Here is a 17332-nt window from a genome sequence, read left to right as displayed (position 1 = left end):
GGAATGCTGAGAATCCCAGGACTGGGGGAAGGGCGGACCTGCCTGCCAGGTCAGGACGCAGGGGGCCCGGAGCCTTTGCTGGGAGGTGGGCTTCGGGGTCCAAGAATGTGGGGCAGGGTCGTGGCTGCTGCCGCCTTCTGCAGGCCCACCGGCCGGATGCTGCTTGCCTTTCAGGTTTCCTTCCTTCTCACCATGCCAGGATCCCAGAATCACTCCCAGTGTTCCATTTCTTCAGGAAGGTCACTCCTATTTACCGAGTGGCATGATGTCCTCACCTTCTACCTAGTTCCTGCTCATAACAGGCCCTCCAGTTTTCAGGAGAGGATGTCAGAGAAAACAAACCCAGGCATGTTTGGGTTTCCAGTCATGCAGGTGTTTTCTGATGGTTCTTAAGCGGGTCTGAATGCGAGGGCCATGTTTATAAGACTTCATGTCCAGTTTGCTTTGGCCAGAGGGGCTCATTTCCCAAGCACATGGCCTCTTACACTGATCGGCTAGTTTGTGGACGTGCGGGGGGTCCCGGGGTGCACGGGGGGTGGGCGAGCCTGGGCTCCGGTGGGATCTGGAATCTGGAAGGCCACCTGGAATCTGGAAGTGCAAGCCAGCCTGCTGCCTTCCCGGGTCTATGTGCGAGCAGCGTGTGATGCTCCTTACAGAGGGGGCACTCCTTGGAGTTTCCAAGACTATGAAAGAAAGGCAAGCACTGCTGTACCTCTCATCTTCACGTGGAACAAATAGTGCTTTCCAGTTCTGCTTTAGACGGCGCAGAAATCAGCAAGACACGCTTCTGACTTCTACTAGTTGTTCCCAGGCTTTCGGGTCCCTGGGCTAGAAAAAATGACAACGTGGAAGGCATAGGTAACCAAGTTTTATTTTTGACTGCTGAACACATGAAACAAAACAAGACAGAACTACATCCACAATCACAATCAGTCTCGCTTCCTCAAGCACACTTTATGCCTAAAAAGTAGTAGGAAGGGAATACAATCAGAGTGGAAGATGGCTCTTGCCGAGAAAGGACAAATTTCACACTGACATTTTCATGTGGACCAGTGAAAACTCTACCGAAGCTGCGTGTCAGTTAGTGGACCAGCACTTCTGAGTCGGAGCTCCTCAAACTTTAAATGCAAGCACGAATCTCTGGGCCCGTGTTAAAATGCAGATTCTTATTCATTAAGTTGGGATGGGGCTTGGGAGTCTCCTTTTAATAAGTTCCCAGGTGAGGCCAAGCTCCCAGTTCCAGGCTTTGAGTAGCAAGATTCTGACCTGTACTGTGCCCCAAGTAATCCTGAGCTTCTGTCAAGCCTGCAAAGGACAAAATCAGGTAAAATGGTTATTTTGTGTCATGTAAATAAAAACATCACTTAATCAACTAGATTCTCTGCTATTGTGTGGCCATGGCCATGGCTGTCAGAGACCACCGACCGCTGTCCTGCCAGGGGTTCAGTGCGGTGATGGGCGAGGACCTTTGTAGCTCTCACACGTGTAAGAATAACGGCTACTGGACTGTGCGCATCGTCCAGGCCCAGCGCCAGCGCCACCAAAAGTGACCGGGGGTTTCAAGCCTGGCTTCCTGGACTCTGCTCATCCCACCAGCCACCTGCCCCTTGCCACCCCCCAACCCACAGTGAGACATGCATTTGACATTGTCACCCTGCACATCCATTTATATGGCTGAAATCAGGTTTTACATAACAATACTTAGCCTTGTTGCATGTGACACACACTAATTACAAAAAAAAATCTAATCGGTAATATGTGGAACCTAAAAAGAGGATACAAATGAACTTATTTACAAAAACATAGAAAACAAACTTATGGTTACCAAAGGGGAGGCGGGGGAGGGATAAATTAGGAATTTGGAATTAACATATACACACTACTCTATATAAAATAGATAACCAACAGGGACCTACTGTATATCACAGGGAACCATACTCAGTATCTTGTAATAACCTATAATGGAAAAGAATCTAAAAAAAGAATGGATATATGTATAGCTAAGTCATTTTGCTGTATACCTGAAACTAATACAACATTGTAAATCAACGGTATTTCAAATTTATTTATTTGTTTATTTTTGGCTGTGTTGGGTCTTGGTTGCTGCGTGCGGGCTTTCTCTAGTTGCGGCGAGCCAAGGCTACTCTTCATTGCGGTGCGCGGGCTTCTCATTGCAGTGGTTTCTCTTGTTGAGGAGCACAGGCTCTAGGCACGTGGGCTTCAGTAGTTGTGGCATGTGGGCTCAGTAGTTGTGGCTCGCAGGCTCTAGAGCGCAGGCTCAGTAGTTGTGGCGCACGGGCTTAGTTGCTCCACGGCATGTGGGATCTTCCCCGACCAGGGCTCGAACCCGTGTCCCCTGCATTGGCAAGCGGATTCTTAACCACCGCGCCACCAGGGAAGCCCAAATCAACTGTATTTCAATAAAATTTTTTTAAAAATCTAAAATGCTGGTTCTGATCCACTAAATTGATTTCAGGGTCCACCATTAGGTCGTGGCCCAGGGTGACAAATACACAGGCGCCTTGAAAGCCTTTTCTCAAATTGACAATATGTGACTCTTTGGTCTGTTGTGGAGTAAGGCACAGGTCTTCTCTAATGTAAGAATACCTAATTTAGGAAATACCCACTTAAAATTATGATTTCTTCAAATTCTACCCTGTAAGCTCTTTTAAAAAGATTTTTCTTATTCCATTTTTAAATTTAATTTTTATTTTATATTGGAGTATAGTTGATTTACAGTGTTGTGTTAGTTTCAGGTGTACAGCAAAGTGATTCAATTATACACATACCCATTATTTTTCAGATCCTCTTCCCATACAGGTTATTGCAGAGTATTGAGTAGAGCTCCCTGTGCTCTACAGCAGGTCCTTGTGATTGTCTATGTCATGTATAGTAGTGTGTGTATGTTAATCCCAATCTCCTAATTTATCACCCACTCCCCCACTGCTGCATTTCCCCTTTGGTAACCATAAATTTGTTTTCAAAGTCTCCCAGTCTGTTTCTGTTTTGTAAATAAGTTCATTTGTATCATTTTTTTTTTTTTAGATTCCCCATATAAGTGATGTCATGTGATATTTGTCTTTCTCTGTCTGACTTTCTTTGCTTAATATGATAATCTCTAGGTCCATCCATGTTACTGCAAATGGCGTTATTTCATTCCTACCCTGTAAGCTCTTAGTGAAGGGATTTTTGTCATCTAGTTCTTTGGTAGATCTCAGAGCATCTAAGAAAATAGATGAATGAAAGAACTAGCATATTTACAGATACTTAAGTCCTCGGATGGAAGATTTCAGGATTAATAGATTTTAAAAAGTGTTATCGGTAGGTGTGGTTCAAGGAGCTATGAACAACAAAATGTTTTCGAAATTAAAATGTATAGCAACGGAACAGTATGACCGATTTATAAAGGACTTTTGAATATATCAATAATAGAGGTAATGATAATGTTGCTACTTACTGAGTCATTATATGCCTGCTCTGGTAAACATTTTTGTTCATAAGATTACATAGTCTATTTAGAAACTGCCCTTAAAAAACGAAACAAAACAGAATGTGGCTCTGGGGAGATGAGGTGTATCGCGCTGGGCTGGGTGATCTTGCTGTTTCCTAGGGACGGGAAGAAGCTTTCAGAGGGTGTTGTCTAGAGATTTGGAAGCTTTTAACCCGGGAAGTTTATGCAGGGGAACGTAGGGCGGGGCACCGTGGGGAGTGGAAAGCTGGGACTGCTGTCAGGCCTCCTCCATCCCATGATCCCAGACGGCCACCCCCAATGGCCACTTCAGCTCTAACGGAGACTGACTTGGACCCAGTCTGACCCAGTTTCAATTTCTGGGGAGGGGAATCAGGTTGGCTCACCAGGAGCAGGTGTCCGTCTCTGTGCAGTCAGTCCTCATCCGGGTCTGCAGTCATGAAGTACAGAGTGTTAGGGCCTCAGCTCTGCTGGCGGGGTGGACCATCATGAGAGCCGTGGTCTGGGCAGGTGCCCCCAAAGTGTCTATGACGGGGACTTCCCTGGCGGGCCAGTGGCTAAGACTCCGTGCTGCCGATGCAGGGGGCGCGGGTTTGATCCCTGGTCAGGGAACTAAGATCCCACAGGCTGTGTGGCGTGGCTAAAAGATAAAAAAAAGGAAAAAGTGGTTATGACACTGTGGAACCCTTTGTTCACATAAGGGCTTACCTAACAGCCAACTATGAAAGATGGATAAAGGCTGAGTTGTTCTGGTAAAGGAGATGGTGGCCAAAGTCCCACCAAACTGGCATCCCTCCCCTGGGACTGAGGAGTGTTTTGAAAACCGTGGCTCTAGCTGTGTCCCGTTTTTACAGAAAAGTGAGGCTAGAGCCTGAGGTTACCTCCTCAGAGGTACACAGCAGCTTAGTGTTAGGGCTTGACGAGCATCAGGCGCCTGGACTCCTGGGGGGATGTTCTCCCTGAGCCTTGCCCCATCTGCTGCTCGGTTCCAGGTACCAAATACACAACTGCTGGCAAAGTCTTCCGTTTCAGTAAAATGTCTCTCTTTAGAAAGAAAAACAACTTGTGGAGTTCCAAGGCGAATTGATTTTGATTTGCAGAGTTAAAAAAAGAATGCAACTACAGTTAAGTGAAATGCCAGAAGACTTGTGTCCCTGGCCGGAAGTTTAGCTTGAGGGATGCTGGCCAGGCTTCCCCAGGTGTGCTCACCTTGCCTAGTCTCACCCAGCACCCTTCAGCCCTCAGCTCTCCTTTGAACATAGACAAGGGTCTAATGGCCCAGACAGGCTTGCTCTGGTCACTGACCACTTCTCTGGTTGGAAATGTACTTCTGTGCCTCTCGTGGGACCATGACTTCTGTCCTAATTCCTCCCAGTGATGCAAGTGTGTGTGGGCAGAGGCCAAATGAATCAGGAACCTGGTGAACTTGGTCGCCGTATGCATTGGGGTGACTAAGGGTACACTTGGGTAGCTACCTCCCCCACCTCCTTGCCGGCCGATCTAGGGAAAGGTGTTTGGCTATGCGGCTGAGAGGCGAGAGGCTGGCCCCTGGCAATCAGCAGGGTGCCCTTTGCAAAGCCCCATTGCTCCTCTCTCCACGGGGTCAGCGTGGGCTGTCCGGAGGCTCTGCCCTGCACCTGCTTGCACAAGCCACTTGGTGGCACTGTTAGAACTGGAGAAAAGAGGCTGCTTCCCCTGAAACCATTTTCCCTCATTCTAATCCTCTCCAAACTGTCATTTCCACCCACCTCCTTCAAAACAGAACAGAAGAAGATCATTTCATAGCCTGTTCCCTCTGCTCTGCACCTCCCCCCTGCACCCCATCCATTCCTGACTGCCTGCAAAGATGAGTAGCCCCTCTGCCCTCTTTCCCGCCCTCAGGGTCCCATCCTTCCATCCTCTTTTCGGATCTTTGTCATTCTGTGTGTTGTGGAGGCCTCTAGGGTTCCAGGCGGCCTACGGAAGGAGAAAGGGCCGTGAAAAACTTACAGGGACCTGGGGAACTAAAAGAGAAAGCAGAAGTGCCTGCAGTCCTTCTGGCCGCATGACCTGTGTTCTAGAAGAAAGAAGAAACTAGTGCTGCGTGCACAGAGGCTGCGCGGAGAGGGGTCACTGGGAGAAGGTGCTGGGAGGGAGAGAGGGAGGGGGGAGGAATGTGTGGAGCGCGGGAAGCGGGGGCTCTGGGCGCGGAATCTTGGCATCAGGTCGCGCTGCTTAAAGGCTTTCTGTTCTTGGCTTTCCAGCTGCCGCCGTGTCAGAATCCCCCTCCACCGTGTGGTCCCGAGCGACCCTCGCCTTCACCCACTGGTTTTGGCCTCTGGTTCCCAGTTCTTGCTACCACTTCCTCTTCCTGGGAGATGTGAGCGGGGAGCAGACTGGGCAGACCAGGGGCTGGAGACGAGACAGCATAGCCGTCACTGGTCCTGGCACCCTGACCTCAGGTCTCCCAGGCTGCCCAACTACCACCCCAGCCCGCCTTCCTCCAGAGGAAGGAGAAAAACGGCATCGCTTGGGAGGAATTTGCTGTGAGAAAAGCATTTTCCCCTAACAATGACCAGGAAATACTGTCTCGACTGATAATTCTGGAGGTAACGCTGCCCTTTTGGCGGAGTCATTTGGAGGCTTATTCAACCACGCAAACGCCCATGACACACGGTTCCCAAACTCCGGGCCCACATGGCACAGGCCATGGAGGCGTGCTGGCCACACCCCTCCCCTTGGCCAGCCCTGACCTTGAGCAGGGACTCGGGCCAGCGCGCCTAGTCTGCCTGCAGGAGGGAGGTCTCTCTGCTGACTCAGGCCCAGACTGGGGCAGGTGCCTGCCTTCAAGCCCATGAGTAATACCCTGCTTGCCACCTTCAAAGGGCCTTCCCAGGATTAACCAGTTAGTCACCCCCAGGAAAGCCACAGAGCTAGGTATTATCATCCTCATTAAGGCCGGTGGGGCGGAGGAAGGCAAGTGGACGCCCCGTCCCCGGGCCAGTGAGAGTCTGGATTTGGGCGCAGGCGGGCAGTGGCTCAGGGTGTCCCAGGGTGATGTCCCTCCACGGTGCAGAGGAGGCTGGAGCTTCTCACTGGGCAGCTTCGCCCACCCAGGGGCTAGGGGAGGGGATTGGAGTCTCAGGCCAACGCGAGTAGATGCAGACGGTTTAACACGGGCTCAGCCACGCGGCTCCACCATCTGCTCTGGACGGTTCAGAAAGTGAAGCTGATGGGCCTTCCCATCGCTGCGCCGCCCACCCCTGAGCCACCCAGACGTTTGTGAGATGCGCCTCCGAACACTTTCTTTTTGTGTCTGCGTGGGGATTTCGAATGACTAAAAATGATAAAGCACAGGTCACTAAAGCACCTTGCAAATCAAAAGTGGGATGTGAACACCTAGAACGGCAGGGGCCCCATGTCCCTCCAGGTCACGCCGCGCCGTGGCTTTGTCCTCTTTCAGGTGCACGACGCAGAAGGTGAGTTTTAGGCAGTAAGTCTGTGTCCTGTTGACAGGCTGAGGACCTAAGCACCTTCTGGAAGCCAGACAGCAGAGCAATCCTTTCGGTCAACCCTGTCTGCAGCTGCTTTTTATAAACTTGGCATAAATATGTGCTTGGGAAAGCCAGGGCAGCGTATCTGGAAAATATTTTCTACCATTCGAAAACACACACACACACACACACACACACACACACACACACACACACACACATGCTTGGAAAGGAAGAAAAAACACAACAGAAATTGTGCATAATACAGAGTGGCTTCACTTGTGGTTTTTTCCATTACTTCCTCAGTTCATTTTTCTGCTGCCAATTTTAGAAGGCCATAAGTCATAGTTGTTGTTAAACTTTGTCAGTTAAAATGTAACTCTAAGAACAAGTCATATGATACATTGGAGCCAAATGGCCCTTTGGAGAGCATGGTGGTGGGATACAGCCCACACGAGCGGGTCCTGGCATCTCGGGTCTTCTCTGCTGCGTTATGCTTCGTCATGCCCACAAGGCAGCAGAGTAACTTCTGCCTCGGCTCCAAAGGGCCACCTATAAGGGGGAAGGAGGCTTTTCAACAGTACTTTGTGTGACCCGGGAACAGAATGGGGTCATATTGAAGGGTGATTTCAATACCAGCTCCTCACTTCTTTCCCCTAGAAATGGCTGGATCCATTTTCTCATAAACTTCAACCCAGCAGAATCAGAAAGTTAGAGGCAAAGGAGAGGAATTGGCCACTGGAGGCTGGGACTGCCCACTGCCCCCTTCCATCTCCTTGGAGGAGCTGCAGACCCCGGGGTGGTGACAGTCCGGTGGGTGCCTCTGTGCCACACAGAGGTGGGTTGCGCTGCGGTTTCCCCACCTGGCATCATCGGTGGGCTGGGAGCCTTCAAGGGCTGGGCCCTGTGTTTCCCCAGAAGTCCTGGTTTGAAGGCAAAGCCAGGGGTGCAAACAGCGCTTACAGATGCTTGTGTGTAGAACCAGGATAAAAGACACAGCAGTGGACCAGCCTTCAGAGGTCCCCTGCCTCACGGGGTCCCCATTTTTTACATGTCTTTCTGTCCTGTCCCTTTTTCTTTCCCTCAGTCAGTCTCACTGTCACTGAATCCGCCTTGGGGTCTCGGAGGAGAGCAGGGGAGGCCGGGCTGCAGAGCCGGGAGGCTTTCTCAGTGGCCAGGCCCTGAAACTTTGAGCCTGCGGGTCATCTTTGTGCGGCTCAACTGGAACTGGGACCATTGCTCTGAAAACCAGATCATTGCTTCAATCCATGAGCCCATCAGGGACTTTATGGGCAGGACTGACGGGTCTGATTCCAGGCTCTGCCCCTGAATTGCCAGGATGCCTTTAGGATAAAGTGCAGGTCTCCTGGGTCCTGAGTGTCCATCCGTCCCAAGGGTGTTGGCCCCCATCTGCCGCCCGGGGGTCCGTGCCCTGCCCACGCTGCACAGAACCTTGACAGGAAGGGCAGAGCTGCCCCAGGCCTGGCAGCCGGGTGCCCTGGCCGTGGAGGCTCAGTATGGGCTGGCTGCTGCCGCTGGTTTCAAAATGAACCCAGCTGTGTCACAGCTGGCAGGCTCGGAGTTGCCATGCGTCTCTCCTGGGCCTTCTCTCCTCCTTTCAGGCGGAAGTTTTTGGTTCATTCATTCATTCCTTCACTCATCCGACAAATACACACGGCAGGGCTGCTGTGCTCGCGGCTCTGTGCTGGTCCCACACACGCTGGTGAGAAGGCGCGTCCTTGTCCTCGTGGAGTTTTTATCCTAGTGGGGCAGAGAAACAGATGCAGGCCAGCTCACCCCGCAGTGCCATTTGCGCATGATGCCAGCTAACAGCCCTGAAGGAAAGGGACAGAGGGCTCGGAGAGCCACCCGGGGAAGATGGCTTAGTCTGGGGCAGAGGGTAGGATGCCCTCGGATCTGCTGCGTACCCGCCAGAGCCTCCCCTGTGGAACGGGCACAGTGCCACTGCTCGTGGGGTAAAATAGCATGTGTGAAAAGCACTCCGACAAGCGTTGGCTGCACCTGTAACTCCCTCCTGGCTCCCTGATTTATCAGTCACCGGGTCCATTTTCTGCCTCCGCCTTCAGATAAACTGAGTTAATCATCCAACTTTGCCTGGACAAACAGCTAGACCCATTCCAAGAACAGCTTGCCTTAATGACATTTCTGGGGACCTGCCCCCCCCTGTCTCTGAATCTGGTTTCCCCGCCGACGGCCCGTTAAGAGCATGGGTGGGGACCAAGTTCCGCTCTGCACCTCAGGTGTGCTGCCGCCCGGAGCTCGCCTTGCCCTCTGGTCCTGGCTTCTCAGTGCTCTGTCTACGGAGAAATATTTAAAAGACTCAGGAAATGAACTCACATTTTTTTCTTTTTTTTTGTCCTCCCCCTCCTTTTCCAAAACAGTGCAGCCTTCCTGGAAGAAAGCAAACAAAACAAGTGTGACTATTTTAAAAATTATTGGAAAACCCGTTCTGAATGCTATGGCTTTGAACGTCTCCCCTGGGCGGAAGTGTCGCCTTGGGTCCCCTTTGTTCCTCACTCCACGGTGTACGTGTGGCGAGAAGGCAGGGCAGCCGAGCGCCTTAAAGTCGGAGGAGCTGATGGGGCCCGAGGAACACCCCTGCCCCAAACGCCCGTGTGCACCTCACACACACGGACCCGGAGGGGAGTGCACACGTGTGTGTGGCCCGCGTCCGCTGGTCAGACAGCCCAGCGCTCTGACCGCCTCCATAGTGTGGCCGGCTTCTGCCAGGCATGGGGGTGACTATCGTGGGTTTATAGGTGTTCACGGTGTTGTTAGAAATAACATCGTGGGCTGTGTGGGGATTGAAATTGAAGTCTTTTCATTTCGGCCATCTGGGCAGAATGCTTTTCCTTTGATGAGGAAAAAAGTCTTTCCTGTGTTTCAGCTGGAACGCTGCCTCCCAGTTGAGGTGACAGCAGACGCTTGCATGGCCCTGTCTTTGCAGGAGGGAGGAGGCCCAGCCAGCTGTCGGGCTCTCCGGCGGAGAGAAGGCCTTTCAGCTGCTCAGGCGCCCACTTGAGGGGCCCCGGGGCGAGGAGAGCCATCGCGCCGTGTTCAGCAGTGTAGCTGGCTCGGCTCAGGTTTTCCGTTGTCAGGCGGTGACAGCCACGTGTTACAGACACCCTTGGGAGACGTGGCTCTGCTTTCATAACACCGAACGGTTTTTTTTCTGACTCATCTTCAGAAGATCCCCCTCCCCGCCGCCCCCCTCATTTGAAAATAAATATAATTAGTAACAGGCAGACATACTGTATATAGCCAGCCCTTCCTATCCGGGAGAGTTATAATTAAATGTACATGCTGTCTGTTGTTCACCGTCTGCTAAACGCCTTGCCACCCGCTTTAGGGAAGCAGCAGCCCCTGGGTGGAGGCTGCAGGGAGAGAGATCTGGGGGCGCTGAGTCCAACATCCAGTCGGGAGTGAAGGCCGGACTGTTGGCTGACCAGCAGGTGTGTTCCTTGTCCCCTCATACTGCCCAGCCCTTGGCCTTTCTCCATCGTCAACCTCAAGCTGCTCCGGGAAATGCCCGGTCAGTGCTGGGGGTCGTCCCCTCCGTGGGGCGGGGGGGCAGAGAGACGGTTGCCAAGTATGGTTGTCATGGCAACGTGGTGGCCGCTGCATCTGCAGCCGATGAGGGGCACCTGAGTGCCTGCAGGCTGCGCTCTGTCCTCCCCAGGCCAGGGGCCAAGACCGAGTTCCTCTGTTCCCGGCTCCTGGCCTGAGAGGCTGGCACCGAGGCCTCAGCCCCACCCCACGTGGCCAGAGCCCGGGCAGGTTATCCCCAGGTAACCCTTGGCTCTCCTTCCTGACAACAGGGCAGGCTGAGCACTCGGTGGCCAATGTCCAGGCCCGCGGAGAGCTCATATTCTGCTGAAATCAGTGGGTCAGGCGGCCCCGGGAATGCACACGTACCTCCTGGGCTTATTCTGGGACCACAGTGTGGCCAGTAGGCTTGGTGACACAGGCCTGGTGACACAGGAGAGGCTGCGCACCTCCCATCCCTCAGGCAGGCAAGGCGGTGACCGGATGATGAGTTGGAGGGCCCCGGGCCTGGACCGAATACAGCAACGTCATCTGAACCACAGGCACCTTTACCCAAGTTGCTCAGAGTGTTTTCCAAGCAAACTGTAGTTTCACAAGACCGTGAGAAGTAGGTGGGGTGACAAAGCATTCTTTGTCCCTGTCTTATAGATGGGGAAATGGCAAGGCTTGCCTGGCTGGGTGGTGAGGCCAAGAAGGGGAGAAGGGTGCTCTCCTCCCTAGGGCTCTGGGGCGTGGGCGGCCTGACTCCTGGAGGGAGGGGCCGCCCCGCAGAGAAGGAGGCGGGGGGTGGGGGAGGCTCAGGACTTCTCCTCAGCACTGACGGGCCTTGGCGGCCACCCCGGGAACTCGGTCGCAGCCCTGTGGTCTGAGGTGTTGACACTGGCCGTTGGTGACCCCAGGAAGTGTCAGTGTACTGTACCAAGCCCAGTCTGCTCGAAGTTGCTGGACTCTCAGAGGTGGTGATTAAGTACTTTCTGAGCAGCCCGTGCTGGCCCAGGAATGGCTCCAGGTGCCAGGGATACGGTGGTGAATGAGGCAGTCATGGCCCCTGGCTTACGGGGCTCACAGGAGACAGATAATCAACACATCAAATGAAAAGGAAAATAAAAATGCATGATGTAACAGAGATGGGCTGGAGGGGAGGCTGCGAGGGGAGGACCGACTTTAGTTAGGGCAGCAGAGCAGTCTACATGAGCTCATCCCAAATGATGGGGAAGGGCCAGACCTGGGATGACCATTCCAGAGGGAGGGGGCAGCCGGGCAGAGGCCCCGACAGGGAAATGAGGGTGGCCTGTTCACAGCTTAGGGAGAAAGACACTGCAAGAGGCGACGCTGGGAGTAAGCTGGTCGTTGGCCAGGGGACCGGGCGAGGGGAAGGAGTACGTGAGCCCGGATTTCTTGGAGAGGCAGTACTGACATACGATTGTGATGGACAGGACACGAGGCACGAAGGAGGGAGGAATTAAGGATGACTTCTGGGTGTTTGCTGGAGCTGGAGCATGGAGCCGTGGATTGAGATGGAGAGGACTTAGGAAGAGCACACGGAGAGGGGAAACGAGAGGATGGTCTTGGACATGGGGCGTTTGAGATTCCACCTTCTAGCTGGCTGCAAGTGGGGCTTGGGTATTGGCGTTTCTAAACTCTCCCTCTGAGATCATGGAGAAGAAAGATGGACGGTTCTACTGCAGTTGGTTTTGAATTTACTGGAGCCTTCCAGCACTCACGCCCCATATATATATATATATATATATATATATATATATATATATACACACACACACACACACACACACACATATATTGGGTTTTTTTTGGGGGGCACACTGCACGTGGCATGCAGGATCTTAGCTCTCTGACCAGGGATCGAACCCAGGCCCCCTGCAGTGGAAGCACGGAGTCTTAACCGCTGGACCACCAGGGAAGTCCCTCACAGCCCGTATTTTTCAAGGAGGATCAGATTCCTACTTTCTGATGTGGGGGAGGTCTCTCCTACTGCTGGGGCAGGAGACTAGCCAAGACGGGTGCGTGTGATGTGGTGAACATCCTTCTGCAGACCCAGCCTGCTTGTCCCTTCCTGTCCAGCCCACCTCTGTTCACAGCCACACCCTTGGTCATTTGTCCTTGGGCATCATAATTAGGCTGATGTTATTACCTGTGGGTGAGGAAGGACCTGAGTCTTGCCTCTCTTTTGGTTGATAAAATGGAATGGTGAAAGTTTAGCAATTTCCTCTAAGAAGAGGCATTTGAGGAACATGGACCCATGTGAGCAGCAAGGGTCATTGACCAGGAGGGCAGGAGTCTTTGTGCAACTCCAAAGCATGTAGCTTCGAAGAACTTGTTCATTCTTCTCTCATAGTATAAATTGTAAGCTACAAAAAGACTTGTTTCAGAGAAAACAGCCTAAGGCCCTATTGGGCCCCAATACTGTATCTCATTGCAGGGTCAACTCATAGCCAGTAGTGCCATGGAAGTTCCAATTCTGGGTCTGCAAGGAATTATTTTGGAGCAAAGAGTATATTATGATGTTTACATCTATGGGGATCTCCTGACATCTTATCATAATGCTCTACAATGTGGCATGGAGTTTATATTTTGGATTTTACCCCGGAAATTTACTTGCTGATATACTAAAAACATCGAAGTGGATTCAGGGATATCATTTCTCATAAGCCAAGAGCTCCTTGGGTAAAAACTCAAAAGTTCACCCATTAGGATCAATTTTTCAACCGGACAGAAGGACTGTCACTGGTGTGGTGCATTCAAACTAACAAAGTGCTTTCACGGCCATTTTCTCACTCGATTTTCCCCACAACTCACATGCGGATACAGATGCAGCAGCTCAGAGAGGTTGAGTTATTCGTCTAAAGTCACACAGCAAAGGGAGAGCTGGGAATCGGCCCCAGTCCTCCAGCCTCTACCTCCCCAAGGCCCTGCCATTGCACCTTTTGTGGCAGCGGGCCAGGGTGGTTCTGGCACGTGGACCGATCGTTTGACAGTGAGTTTGGTAAGCCTAGACTGGGAGGTGTTTGAAATTCCCTGAGCTGGCCCTGGGAACTAGTTCTTCCTTCCAGAGGGCTGTGTTGCAACGTGACCAAGAAGGTTGAGACTGAAGGCCATTATTTCACCGACGTGAGTCAAGGTCACTCATCACCTCAGGAAGCACGTGGACCTGTGATGTTCAGGAGGGAGACGCCCTGCTCCCAAGCGAAGGCACGGTGTGGCCTGGCACCTTTCCACGTGGCAGGGAGAAGGGGAGCTTTCAGAAGGAAGTGTGTGCAAGGCAGCCAGGACCAGGAGCCCAGAGCCCCAAGGACCCTGGCCATACCTGAACCAGCCCCTCTTCCAAGAAAGGGACCAAATACTAAGTGAGGTTCACACCCAAGAGCTGGGGCAAGGGTGCCAGTTACAGGAGCTGGCTGACTGCCTCCATTGGCTGAGGTCTTTTGGATCCTGTGATGGATGTGACTGGAGGGTCACCTGGGGAAATCGGACCAACTGTGAGCTACCGGAGTGTCCTCACAGGGATGACCTCTCTTCCCAGTTGAGCAGGCCGTGCTTGCTTTCCTTTTGTGAGGGAGTCCACAGCGTGCCACCTATGCTGCTGTCCATGAAAGCCCTGTGCCTCAGGGGTCGGGGGGTGGGGACAGAGGCCCGTACACTGTCACAAATGTTCCAGGCAGTGGGCGTCTGTATCTTTTTCTGGCCAAGGGATCTTAGTTCCCCGACCAGGAATAGAAACCATGCCCCCTGCCGTGGAAGCTCGGAGTCCTAACCACTGGACCGCCAGGGCAGTCCTGGGCGCCTGTATTTGATGAGCTGGGACAGCGCTGGGGCCTTCTGCGTCACGCCTGCGACCTGGCCCTCCGTCATGGCTTCCTTTTGGGCTCTCCTGCTCAGGGACCAGAGCTGAAGTATCCCTGCAGGTCATCAGTCAGTCCTCAGCTCAGTGTCCCCTCTTCAGAGCGCTTCCCTGGTATTAACACCCATGCCCCCAACGATCTCGATGCTCTCCATGGCACTTAACCACCACCAGAACCTGGTTTCTTTGCTTGTTTGCTTCTGACATCTCTTCTCACCAAAAGGTGAGCTCCATCAAGGATGGGACTGTGCCTGGTTTACCTCCCATCACATCCCTGACACCTGGCAAAGCCTGGCATTGGGGACGTATGGTTCCTATCCCCCCGAATGAATGAATGCAACCAGGTCGCTGACACGGAGGTAGGTGGGCGGGGGTGGGGTGGGTTCATATGAGCAGGTGCCCAGCAAGCGCCCTCGAGGATGCTCTGGGCACCAGCATCGGGCAACCTGTGCGCTCCTGGACCCCTGCAAGGCTGCCCCTGGGGCTGAGCTGGAGGCGCCTTCCAAGGGCACGGCCACTCCCTGATGGATGAGTGGATTGTGCAGAGGAGTAAACAGGGACTGGCTAGAGGTCAGGGGTCATTCAGCCTCAGACACTGCATGTGTCAAAGAATCAAGGCGCCCAGGAATGTGATTTTCGTTGATGTAAACCTGCCGCAATGGACCACACCTGCTTCTCAGCCGAGGGACGTGGGAAGGAGAAAGACACAGTGCTGGAGGAGCTGGTCATAGTAGAAGCATACCCTTCCTCTGACTCAGAGCGGGTGCCCTGCTATTGCCTCAGGACTTCGGGGACGTCGGTCCAGGGCTCCTTGCCCTTCCCCATCGGCACTCGGCAAATCACATGTTCCGACAAGTACCCGCTTTGGGGATGGGACAGCCTCTCTTTTGCCCAAAACCCTCCTTTGAACTCAAGATGTACAAAAAAACCTTTCCAAGAGGAAAATAATGCAATCAGGAAGAGGAGACTGTCTCACTTGGACGCCCAAGTCCTCAGCTTTGCGCGGAGGGTTTCGCCATCTGCTCCTCGGGTGCCTGTATCACACCCAGCCTTTGGGCTCCCAGCCCGGTGCAGCATCCAGGGTCTCCTCCTTCCCAGGAGGCAAGCACATTTCCCGAATCTTCTTCCTTTCCTCTCCTGCCCCCACTTATCCTGCTAAGAGGATGTGGCAGTTGAACAGTGAGCTTCTGGAGCCAGAAGCCTACGTGAAGACCCTGATTTGATCCCCCAAACTCTTGAGGCAGAGAAAGCAGGACTCCTGAGAAGCACAGCCAGAGAGTGACTCGCTGAAGGGCTGGGATTCGCCTGGTGCCAGGGGACACGCTCAGCCCCCTGCCTTCAAGTCCTTTCTCTTGCCCAAGTGCTGCTGGTGGGGAGGTATGAGCTCCTCTTCTCAGGCAGTGGGAGGGGCTACCTTGCTCCACTCTGGACCACATCCCTTATCTCTCACAGCGCCCCTGTGTGGCAGATGCTGTAATTGCCTTGCAGCTTGTCCTGCAGGGTGACCCCAGGGTGGTGGGACCTGTGTCTGTATAGCGCCTGCACCGTGCTCTGCAGAGGCCGGTGTTTGATGGATGGGGCCCAAATGTGGACCCGACACCCACCCCAGTCCTCAGCGAGTGATGGTTTAAAAGCCCGTAGCCATGGCGATCCACTTTGGATTCAACCTGCATACCAAGGCTTTTGTAAGTCTCCCCTTGGTCAAATGAGCAGTTTGATGCCTTGGTTCTTTAAGATACTGGAAATGTTTATTTCGCCTTGCTTCTTGTTCTTTCAAGGTTCAGATTTCTCTGCACATCAAAATCTTCCAAATGCCCTCAAATTTGTCTCCAGAGTCATTTTTACTTTGCGCGATGGGAGATGCTTCTCCTTTGGGAGGTTGAAGCTTGTGTTCTGCTCTCGAGTTTGGTGATGTTTGGAAGAACAGATACCGAGACAGAGAGCCCTTTTGTCAGATGAGCAGAAATTTATGTTATATTTTCATGGATTTTGGTTATTCTAAGTAGGGGTAGCCAAAGTCTACATGGTGTTCGATAGGCAGTGGTTTTAAAACCCACTGGAACCTATTGTCTTTATGGTTTTAAAGAATCTTACAGTGTTGTCAGATCCAAGAGGAGTTTTACCCTATGGCATTTGGTGTATCACGAATGTATGTGCATACGCTACGGAGAGGTATGAGCATATTATACTTAGAATTAGTTTATCTTTCTAAAGACTCTCTTACCTGGTCACTTTAAAGTGTAACCTAATTACCTAGATAACTTTTTCATTAAGCCCATTTTTTATAAAGAAGAACAACATATAGTTCTCGATTTCTTGTCCCCCTTTGTTTCAGCTTTTTACCAAGTGATGTCTGCCCTCATGCATCTGTCTCTTGTTCTCTCCAGGAACTGAGAACAAGCTGCCCTTTCCTATTCCTGGCCGCCCATCTGCACGTATGCCTGCATCCTGGCCCCAAGGCCACCCCTCACTCCCTCCGGCTCTCTGGTGTCGCAGGGAAGTCAGTTCCGTGGCCCTGCAGGACTTTGATTTTCCTTCTCTTCACCCTTAGCTGCACTAACTCAGGACTCGTCTACACTCTTGTTTTCACTTTCTCACAACTCCCCTACCAGCCCACGGAAAACACGCTTGCTAAGGTCGCTCGTCTGTGCTCTCTTCCACACTCACATTTCCAGGTGCACAAGGGGCACCTGGACAGGACGGTCCCACGGACATCTCAAATCCAAGATGGCCAGGAATGAACGCACCATCCTCCTAAGTCTGCTCATCTCCCGGTATTTCCCACGTCAGTCAGGGATGCTACAACTCATCCAGGTGCACAAGGCAGGAAACCTGGACATCATCCTCGACTCTGCCGCACCTCCCCTATTCTAGTCTACTGGTCGAGTTTACTTTCTAACTCTTGTCACCTGAGGCAGTCCTCCCTTCAGCAGCTCGGCAGCCCCACCTGGGTCCACATCTCTT

General features: G+C 52.5%; 1 long non-coding RNA gene across 2 annotated transcripts; it reads right to left on the bottom strand.

The window, feature by feature from the left end:
* Positions 1 to 503: 503 nt before the first annotated feature.
* On the bottom strand, positions 504 to 11064 carry LOC113613385 (uncharacterized). 2 transcript variants are annotated; one of them, XR_003430223.1, is made up of 6 exons: positions 10879 to 11064; positions 9301 to 9354; positions 4351 to 8703; positions 3856 to 4109; positions 1037 to 1305; positions 504 to 828 (listed from the first exon to the last, which is right to left on the bottom strand). It is a non-coding gene; the product is annotated as an uncharacterized LOC113613385 (long non-coding RNA). The 2 variants fall into 2 exon arrangements; XR_003430222.1 differs by lacking the exon at positions 504 to 828 and having other exon boundaries at positions 1019 to 1305.
* Between the last annotated feature and the right edge of the window lie 6268 nt (positions 11065 to 17332).

Source organism: Aethalodelphis obliquidens, unplaced genomic scaffold (assembly GCF_003676395.1).
Source record: "Aethalodelphis obliquidens isolate GAN/ISIS:26980383/991018 unplaced genomic scaffold, ASM367639v1 scaffold87, whole genome shotgun sequence".
In the NCBI taxonomy this organism is placed as follows: Eukaryota; Metazoa; Chordata; class Mammalia; order Artiodactyla; family Delphinidae; genus Aethalodelphis; species Aethalodelphis obliquidens.
This window is presented reverse-complemented; position numbering and strand designations above follow the sequence as displayed.